Source organism: Mus caroli, chromosome 2 (genome assembly GCF_900094665.2).
Source record: "Mus caroli chromosome 2, CAROLI_EIJ_v1.1, whole genome shotgun sequence".
Lineage (NCBI taxonomy): Eukaryota > Metazoa > Chordata > Mammalia > Rodentia > Muridae > Mus > Mus caroli.
Window position 1 is genome coordinate 89220971 of NC_034571.1, and position 11280 is coordinate 89232250.

The window sequence follows — 11280 nt, forward strand, 5'->3', positions numbered from 1 at the left end:
GTGACTCTAACCAAGGAAGTGAAAGATCTATGTGATAAGGTCTTCAAGTCTCTGAAGAAAGAAATCAAAGATCTCAAAAGATGGAAAGATGTCCCATGCTCATGGATTGGCAGGATTAATATAGTAAAAATGGCCATCTTGCCAAAAGCAATCTACAGAGTCAATGTAATCCTCATCAAAATTCCAACACAATTTGTCATAGAGTTAGAAAGAGCAATTTGCAAAATTCATTTGTAATAACAGAAAACCCAGGATAGGGGAAACTATTCTCAACAATAAAAGAACTTCTGGTGGAATCACAATCACTCACCTCAAGCTGTACTACAGAACAATACTAGTAAAAACTATATGGTATCGGTACAAAGACAGGCAGGAAGATCAATAGAATAGAATTGAAGACCCAGAAATGAACCCACACACCTTTGGTCTCTTGATCTTTGACAAAGGAGCTAAAACCATTCAGTGGAATAAAGACAGTGTTTTCTTTCCTCTTTCTTTCTTTCTTTTTTATTTTATTTTTAATAAAGGACAACATTTATTTGGGACTGGCTTACAGGTTCAGAGGTTCAGTCCATTATCATCAAGGCAAGAAAATGGCATTGTCCAGGCAGACATGGGGCTGGAGAAATTTAGAGTTCTACATCTTGTTCCAAATGGAACTAGGAGAAGACTGGGTGGTCTTAAAGCCCACACCCACAGTGACACATGCATTTTCAACAGAGCTTGATTTTTAAAGATTATGGCAATTCATCCTATAAATCCACATCACAAGTTAATATTAGCACATATAGCTAAATAATATAATGCAGCACACAGTTTTAGAATCTGTTGCTTGTAATACATTAATATGTCATTATTATAGCTTTGCAATAAATCTTCAATCCAGATATGCCCTGGCAATGAAAACACGACTCAATTAACATGAATACATGCTGTGTGCCTAGATTGGGCAGATCTAATGCTACACTACCATCTTCCACATCTATGAGACCCCCTTAGAACTTGAGGTTTCTCCTGGCCATGTGCTTCTGCTCTTCTTTTCTTCTTCTTCCTCCAATGCATCCTCTCCCTCTTCCATTTTCTCCTTCTTCCCTCCCTTCACCTCTCCACCCTTTTATCTGCCCAATCATCAACTCTCTTTTATTTTACAAATTAAGGTGAGAAGCAGGTTTACAGGAAATCACCTGAGTGCTGACTCATTCCTTGTTCTCATCCACTCACAGGAGAATAGAATTAACACCAAATATAATTAGCCCCAGAGCTATCCACATTTCCCCCTTTCTGTCCAATTAAAAGACTATTTTATCTCAGATATAACTGAACATAACTAATATTATTTTGTAATTTATAAAGTACAAGAGACCTAACACACAGTCCATCATCTTTGTTAACTAAATAGAACCCCTGTCATCCATCCTTACTTAAAAGATTATAGTTCTGCACCTGGCTATGTCTTGGCTTTAGATTGAATGCCATCTGTAAACCATCCTCTCATATCTGTTCCTGTCAAAGTAAAAAGCCTGGGTTGGCTAGGAGACTATGTAGTTGTTCAACCTCATCAGAAATCCTAAAACTGCTGGTATTGACTGAAAATATATAGGAAGCCTAACACAGCTTCCAAAACTTAGCAAATTTATAGAGACCACTGGTCACTTGGACAGTCTCCTATTTCAACAGGTTGGAGCATCGGTCTTCAGTCCGCTTGCCAGGGTCATCTAACAGACTTAGAAAAACAGGAATATTAAGGACTAACCTACTTTGTCTCTGCAGAATCAAGCTGTCCTAACCTGTTATCGTGTCCTTTCTTTGGACAGTATGTTTATAGATGAAATAAGGCAATTCTTGCCTAGTGGCTGTTTCGCCACAACTGAAGTAATTCAAAGATGCTCAGTTTCTTCTTTGAATCCAAGACTGGGAAAGCTGTCAGGAGCAGACTAGTCTCAACAACAAGTGAATAAATAACATTAAATATCATATTATTTGGACTTCTGATGTTTTTGAAAACCAACTATCTATGTGAAGTAATCTAGGCTGTTCTCTGTTAGCTACTCTCAGCCATTTCTGAGTAAAATAACTGAAAACTCCCTAACAATATATCATATTCTTTGGACTTCTGATGTTTTTGAAAACCAACTATCTATGTGAAGTAATCTAGACTGTTCTCTGTTACCTACTCTCAGCCATTTCTGAGTAAAATAACTGAAAACTCCCTAACAATAAACTCAGAGCCTCGAATTTCCTATTTGGCCCTTAACTCACAGACTTAAACATCTCAGATCTATTTATAATAACAGCAATAGAAGGACTGGGTCCAAGCCTTGTGCTTCCAAATCTTTAGAATCAAAGACAACCTATAACAACAACCCCTAGTCCCAAAGCTTAGGGACCGTGATGATGACTCTTCATAATTACTTCAAGCTGAATATGGGCATTGAGATATTTTTGAAGAGAGGGGGAAATGAGGACCTTAAGAAGGCCACACCAATGATTGTATTAGTCTCTGATGTCTGTGTCCTGACTGGATCTGGATGAAAAAACCAAGACATCAGGAGTTCAAGTAGGTCAGTTATGCATGTCTTATGATGAAATTCATCAAGGCTGTATATTCTGTAATATATAAACCACAAAACAAAATTTTAGTATCATCAGGATAACCTTTGTGTTTGACTCTCTGAAATCTAGTTCTTCGGGGGTCTCCCTCTATCAAATCTGACCCATAGAACTCTGGAAGGTGTAAATACCTTTTCCAAAAACACTAAGACAAACCCTTTTCCCCAAATCAGCACACCCTTCAGCTGGTAACCAGGAAAACCTGTAGCTTGCCCTCTGTCACAGAAGAACAATAAAATGACCACAATATTCAAAATCACACACATTTTAGCCTATTTAGGCCTAATTTTTCATGTCAGGATATTAACCCAAAATTCCTGTGGAGCCCATGTTAGACAGAATATGAGTCTCCTGCAGACTTTATCATACTATCTTTAAAACAATTGATTTATACTTCTATTTTCCTTTTCTTTCTTCTCCTTCTCCTTTTCCCTTTTCCCTTTCCCTTTCCCTTTCCCTTCCTCTTTTCCCTTTCCCCTTCCCCTTCCATTTCCCCCTTTCCCTTCCCCTTTTCCCTTCCCCATTCCCTTTCCCCTTCCCCTTTTCCCTTTTTCCTTTTCCCTTCCCCTTCCCCTTTTCTCTTCCCCTTCCATTTCCCCTTTTCCTTTCCCCTTTCCCCTTTTTCCTTCCCCTTTCCCCTTCCCCCTTTCCCTTTTCCCTTTCTCTTCCCTTTTTCCCTTCCCCTTCCCCTTTCCCCTTCCCCTTTTCCCTTTTCCCTTTTCCCTTCCCCTTTTTCCTTCCCCTTCTCCATTCCCCTTCCCCCCTCCCCTTTTCTCTTTTCCTTTCTCCTTTCTCCTTTCTCCTTTCTCCTTTCTCCTTTCTCCTTTCTCCTTTTTCTCCTTTCTCCTTTTTCTCCTTTTTCCTTTCTCCTTTCTCCTTTCTCCTTTCTCCTTTCTCCTTTCTCCTTTCCTTTCTATACCTGGTTATAAGAGGCAGGTTGTCAATCCAGGATTTAAACTCAAAATTCCAGTGGAGCCCACGTTAGACAGAATATGAGTATCCTGTAAGACTTACTAGAGCAATATATCTTTATACCATTTTTAAAGCAATTAATTCAAACTTCCACTAATATATTCCTGTAGGAAGCAGATAGGTTTTAATTGTTAAGCTCTCTGCCTAGAGCAGCCACCCTGTTATACCATCTATCTGTTGTGCTCTCTACCTTGAACCACAGACATTTATTTAATTAATACCTATTATAATATCTATCTGTTATGCTCTCTATATGGAGCCACAGACTTCTATTAACTAATACCTGTTCATAGCAGGTGATTATCACTGCTCTCTCTACTTGGAGTCAGTGACTAATATTCCCTATCTAGTTCTGAACCTTTATCTTAGGTTAGTTGAATTCAAATCAATATGTTGGGTGCCATTTTGTTGTGGTAAATCTCCAACCCAAATATGCCCCAGCAATGAAAATACAACTCAATTAATATGAATACATTCTGTGCACCTAGATTGGGCAGATCTACTTCTATACTACCATCTTCCCATCTATGAGACCCCTTAGAACTTACGGTTTCTCTAGGCCATATGCTTCTTTATAGTATTGATAGTCAAGTGATTCTTACAGGGACTACATAAAATCCTATCCCTAAAACATTGGAAAAATGATGGCTTGGGAAACTTGCTAACTTTGCGTGGAAGTTTCTACTTTCTAGTTGATTTTTCTGTAGCTTCATATCTTCTGCTGCTCTAAGGTGTAAGGAATGTGTGATGAGACAAGTTGTCTTATCAGGTATTCTGGCTGGTTAGTTCAATTGCCTGAAATACTTGCTCCTGGGGCTGGTATTTTGAATTTTTAATGTAGTTTTACTTTTAATGTAATGCATCCATTTTATCTCTTCCCTCTTTAAAACTGTCTGTGAAGAACGACTGAGTAAATTCACAATTAGCACTGCTGTCGAAAGTAATTTCCCCAGAACTGGAACAGGGTGTGGAAGATACATCTTTGAAAGGTGCTTAGAAAGTGAACTACTTTATCATTTTGTAAATAGTACAGAGGTTATAGCTTCATGCAAAATAAATCTAAAAAAATAATAGGATGCTAAATCAATATCGATTATTTAGTGTAAAAATGTTTTATGGATGGCAGTAAAGTCTTTTAGGATCCTGAGGGGGAAAAATGTAGGTATAAAAGTGGAATAAATTACTACAATTTAATCACAGTAAATAAGTAAAATACTGTTAGTGGATTTATGGTGTTATAGAGCAAACTTTTATTAAATACGGAACATGTGAATGATTCAACAGTGATGGATTTTGGAGACATAGCAGCGAAGCCACTATGCCTACATAGGATACCATTAGCATTTCTCATCATGATTCTTTCGTACATATGGGTCTGTTTGAAAATGATTTGTATGTGTCAAACAGAGCATTTTTATTCAAAGATCTTCATCAGATTTTCAATTATCTGTTGAAATGCCCCATTTATCTGTGCTACTTGCACAGCTAGTGATTTTCACTCCCTTGGGACTCTGGTTTGCTCTCCTCTGGAATATCCAAGGCCAGGCTTCTGGCTGTAACCATGTGGCTCTATTTGACTCCATAGTGTTTTGAGGAGGTGATTATAACTATTATTTTGTGTGAAAGGATGGAATCCCCTGATCTTCAAAGCACTAAGGAAAGGAAGGTGTCATATTGGGAATATCAGTATTCCCATTAGCTCAAAGAAAAACAACAGGGAGAAGTCAGTAGGGCAGAGAGGTGCTGGAATGTAATTTTAGACAGCAATGAGATAAAATCCAGAAATACTGAATTTAGAATGCAGGAGAAATAGCATTAGCATTGAACGCTCACTGACATAGTACCAGAAGAAAAATTCCATCCCATCTGCGGAGGGAGATGAACAAATGAAAGAAAGAAAACCTCAAGAAAAGAACCTAGTGTCTTGCAAAAATAAGAACTTTAAGATATATTTTAACTTCTGCTAGCCTTTTGGTAGCAAAACATTGATTTGAAGACACAGAGAGGGTTGATTTGCCTCTCTTTCTATGGGACATTGTGGCTGTTGCCTTTCTTTATCATCATGACTGAATCTAGAACCAGGTAAGAGAAACCTCCCTGCACACCTGTGATCGATTTTCTTAAATGTATTTACTACAGTTGGAAGACCTACCCTGAATGTGATTTGAATCATTCAGTAGAGGTCGAGTTATAAGGAAGCTCAAGGAAAAGGTGTTTTGTTTATGGTTGCATGTCTTCGCATCATGTCACCGAATTCATTTACTTTGTTCATATACTGACAGTGAATTTATCTATCCTTTGGCTTCTGCTACTGCCACTGCTGTTGCCTGCCTCCATTGAAGTGGGCATGCAGACTGTCTTTCCAATGAAGACTGAAGACGAGTATCTCTCCAGAAATCCTCCAGACCTTCAGTAGTAACTTGGGACTGCTGAGGCATCTAGGTTCATGGTCGAAGTGGACAGTTGGTTCTAACCTTCTCCTGTTTGGAGAGCATCAATGATGAGATACCTAGACTATATCATATATACCTCTCTAGTAAATCCTCTACTAATAGAGATTTATTTTATCCACCTTTTTCCTCTAGAGAACTCCAATACAGGCCTCTTGTGTAATATACACATACGAGAAATCTAGACATTGCCTTCAGCAAGAAATAACCCATTTCTGACAACAGTGCCACAAAGATACTCTGCTGAAATACATCCTGAACAATTATGAATTTTGACAATTGTATTAAACCTTCTTATCTAAAGAAATATCTTTTATCCCTTGTTGTAATACTTTACTAAAATTATTGAAACAGATCAAGCTAATAACTGATAATCAGACATAGTAGCTTTTGTATGTTATTGAATTTCTTTTTAATTTAATTTTATTTGTAATTCATTTTTTATACTCCATATTCCATTCCTTGCCCCTCCCATCCAACCTCTGACTGCTCTATATCCCACACCTCCTCCCCACCCTATTCCACCCCCACATGTATGTCCCCATCCCCGACCTCACTTGACCTCTAAACTACCTGGGGCCTCCAGTCTCTGGAGGGTTAGGTGCATCATCTCTGAATGAACACAGACCTTGGAAGTCCTCTACTCTATGTGTGTTGGGGGCTTCACATCAGCTAGTATATGTTCTCTGTTTGGTGATCCAGTGTTTGAGAGATCTCAGGGGGGCAGATTAGTTGAGACTGCTGGTCCTCCTGCAGGATCGCCCTTCTCCTCAGCCTTCTTTCCATCTTCCCTAATTCAACAACAGTGGTCAGCAGCTTTGTCCATTGGTTGGGTACAAATATCTGCATCTGACTCTTTCGGCTGCTTGTTCGGTCTTTTGGAGGGCAATCATGATAGGTTCCTTTATGTTAGTGCTCCATAGCCTCAGTAGTAGTGTCAGTCCTTGGGACCTCCCCTTGAGTTGGATCCCACTTTGGGCCTGCATCTGGACCTTCTTTTCCTCAGGCTCCTCTCCATTTCCATCCCTGTAATTCTTTCAGACCGAAACAATTGTGGGTCAGAGGTGTGACTGTAGGATGGTAACTCCATCCCTCACTTGATGTCCTGCTGGAGGTGGGCTCTAAAAATTCCTTCTCCCTACTGTCCTGCATTTCATCAAAGGTTCCTCCCTGGGAGTACTGGGAGTCTCACCTCCCAGGTCTCTGGTGCATTCTGGTGCTTCAGTCCTTTTCCCCCACCCAGATCAGGTTACCCTCTTTCCCCCACTCACCCTCTGCCCCGTCCACTTTCCCTCCCAACCCTCCCAAATCCCTCCCTCTCTCCCCACTTGTGATTGCTTTCTTCTCTTTCCCAAGTGGGACTGAGGCGTCCTCACTTTGGCACTTTAGCTTGTTGCACCTTTTGAATTCTGTGAACTGTGTCTTGTGTATTCTGTATGTTTTTTTCTTTTATTCTCTTTTGGCTAATAGTCACTTTTTAGTGAGTACATACCATGCATGGCCTTTTGTGTCAGAGTTACCTTACTCAGCATGATATTTTCTAGTTCCATCCATTTGCCTGCAAAAGTCAGGATGTCCTTGTTCTTAATAGCTGAGTAGTATTCCATTGTGTAAATGAACCACATTTTCTGTATCTATTCTTCTGTCATGGGACATCTAGGTTGTTTCCAGCTTCTGGCTATCACAAATAAGGCCGTTATGAACACAGTGGAACATGTGCCTCTGTGGCATGGTGGGCATCTTTTGGATATATTACCAAGAGTAGTATAGCTGTTCTTTTATTGTTAAGAATTGTTTTTGCTATTCTGGTTTTTTTTTGCCTTTTCAGATGAATTTGAGAATTGCTCTTTCCATGTCTTTGAAGAATTGTGTTGGGATTTTGATGGGGATTGCATTGAATCTATAGATTGCCTTTGCTAGGATGGCTATTTTTACTATGATAATTCTGCCAATCCATGAGCATGGGCGATCTCTCCATTTTCTGAGATCTTCTATTTCTTTCTTGAGAGACTTGAAGTTATTGTCATACAGGTCTTTCATTTGTTTGGTTAGAGTTGCCCCAAGATATTTCATACTATTTGTGGCTATTGTGAAGGGAATTGTTTCCCTAATTTCTTTCTCAGTCTGTTTATTCTTTGTATAAAGGAAGACTACAGTTTATTTGAGTTAATTTTATATCCGGCCATACATAATGTTTTAACTGTGATATCTCTATCTATCATACATATAGCTGTGTGTATCTCAAAATGATTTGTGTAGAGAAGTACAAAATTTAAGGAGATGAGTACAGGGTGGTAATAATAAATTGCAACATGGCCACTGTCTTATGAATACCACAAACATATTTTCTTAAAACTTTACATTTTTCTAACATGCAATATTTTCTTTCAGACATGTAAGACTGAATTAATGAAGTGAAATATCTTATAGTATGAGTCAGGATTCTCTTCCTCAGAAGCAATAGGAGTTATCAGTGAAATGATACAGTACAAGTAGATAATTTCAATATCATCTTCATACCTTCAGAAAAGTCATCTCCACTGAAAACTGGCAAGAAACCTCAAAGTACGACTACATCACAGGTCAAATATATTAAACAAATATCTGAAAAGTATTCCATTGAGAAGAAATTAAGTGCAGATTCTTCTCAGCAGACCACCTCAAAACAGAGAGCAGTGTCCAAAATAAGGACACAAAGCCAGTTTTAATGAGTGCAAAAGGACAGAGATAATTTAAGTTTCTCATAGCATTGTTATGAGATAAAATTAAAATTAATATCATGAGAAACCATAGAAACTGGGATAATATCTTAGATAATCAGTGTGACAGTGAAGAAATCAGAGGAAAAATTAATTTCATAGAAATACTAATGGCAAATAAATATTTGAAAATGTTCCTAACATTTTTATCCATCAGGAAAATGTGAATTAAAACAGTTTTGAGGATCTATTTCACCCTGGTTAGGGTGGTTATGATCAAGAAAATTAATGTCAAAATGCTTCTGATTATTTTTGAGAAAGCAAACCTCTTAATCAGTGCTTGGGGAATGTGAACCTGTGTAGTCATTATGAAAATCTATGTTCAAGTTTCTCAAAACACTGAAAATAGAAATACTCTGTGATTGGACATTCCACTCTAGAACACATACCCAAAAGACTAAGTTAACATGTCACTTGAATAAAAGCATATATGTGCTTATTTATATTCTCAGTATGTAACAAATAGAATAATCTAGATATTCATCAGCAAAGGGATGGATTAAAAAATGTGACAAACATAAACAACAGAACTTTTTCTGCTGTTGAGAAACATGAAATTGAATTTGAAAGAAAATGGACAGAATTGGATAGAGATCATGTTGAGCAAAATTTAGATTCAGAAAGACATGGTGAATGTTTCTCTCACATATGTAGTATATCCTTCAATATATACATAGAGAAATATGTGGTGGAGGGATCAAAAAAAAAAAACCAGAAAATGGCCTATGAAGGGAAATCAGAAGATCTTATGGGAAGAGAGAAAAGAGAATAATAGAACAAAATTTGAGAAAGAAAAGGGAGAAGAATAAAGACAAAACACAATGATTTAGATCTTTGAGGATCTCAGAATAGATCCCATTGGTTTGCGTGCTAACTTTTTGCAACTTCAATGAGGTTTTTTTTCCCAATGGTAAGTATAAATGAATCATTTGGTGCAAAGAAATATTAAATTTTTATAGCCACTGAGATGTTTATTGACCTAATCATTAAGTACAGTCTTCCAGAATTGTCCTTTGTACATATAAGTAACTGTACTAGGACTTTAAAAGCTACTCTGAAGTTTACTTAGATCTGGAAATGGGAAGATATTTGACACTTTTTTCTTGGTGTAGTCACTGAATTATGTTCTAGGGTGAGGATGGTGATGAGGTCAGTGGTTACCTGTGTTGACTTTCATACAATTTAATTCTCAAGACTCTGTGATGCTTCAGCCAATCCTGCTCTGGATTCATGAACCAGAAGGAACGATCACACTTTCCCATTTCATTCATACAATCATCAAACATATTGGTTAAATGCCTTGCAGAATGTCCAGTGTATTTCCATGCCCCTGACCTCAGAGCACAATAACGAAGCAGGAGTTGCAATTATTTCCTAATTGTGAATCAAGCTATTTTTACATACACTGACAGACCCGTTTTTATTCTTCTTCAAGTTACCAGTGTGCTGATTTAGCAGCACTCATAAAAATAAATTGTGAAAAACATTTTTAACATGGGTTATGAGAATCAGCCTTCCTACCACAGGGAGAGTACTTGTTCTTCCTCAGGAGATAATGAGAAAGAGGTTGTTGTGTGCATAGCTCTTGAGTCTGTTCTTAGAAACTCTGGAGACACAGCTGTGATTTGGGATTAAATAAGTAAAGGCCCCAGCTTCCCTGAGAGTTGGTGAAGATGTCAGTACAGACCATGAAAAATAGTGGCTTTAAACTTCAAACTCTTAAAACAGATGTTAGAAAATGTCAACCCTTTGAGCAATTGATTGCCACCACAGTGCTGTGCCTGATACACTTGAGTCACTCTGTTCCTGCATCATCGAAGTTATGAAATTTTCAAAGTAAATCTGCATTATTTATGGCAAAAGATACACCTGCATTATTATTTTTTTCTGCCGTGCTCTGAAATAAATCAAGCTATCTTATGCTCTGAGTCAATGAAAGTCTTATTAGCTTTCAATCATCAATTCTTACCACAGTACCTAGAAAAAAAAAACTGCTTTTGCCTTGCTTGCTTTTCTGTGTAGTTTGGGGCACTTAAAACCACTGTGTCATGATGGAACCAATGTAGATCTGACTGGTGATGGCTGAGCCATGGTATTGTGGTTAAAATTCTAACAGAAAGGTGAACAAGTAAGAATTACTAAACCCTCTGCGTTTAGACATCCCAGTAAGTGTTTCTGGACTGGGGATAGTTTGGGAAGTGGTGGGGGCAAAAGAGAAATAGGACTTTTTCATTCTCATCCCCAGTTGCTGGGGACATTGTTTTTCATCTCTCTCTCTCTCTCTCTCTCTCTCTCTCTCTCTCTCTCTCTGCCTCTGTGTCTCTCTGTTTCTGTGTCTCTGTATCTCTGTATCTCTGTCTGTCTCTCTGTCTCTGTCTCTGTCTCTGTCTCTCTCTCTCTGAAAGTCTTTAGTGAGCATTGCTCTCCTGAACATATTGTCAGTTTCTCTCCAGAAATAAACAAAGAGAACAGGCTAAAGGGAAATTACT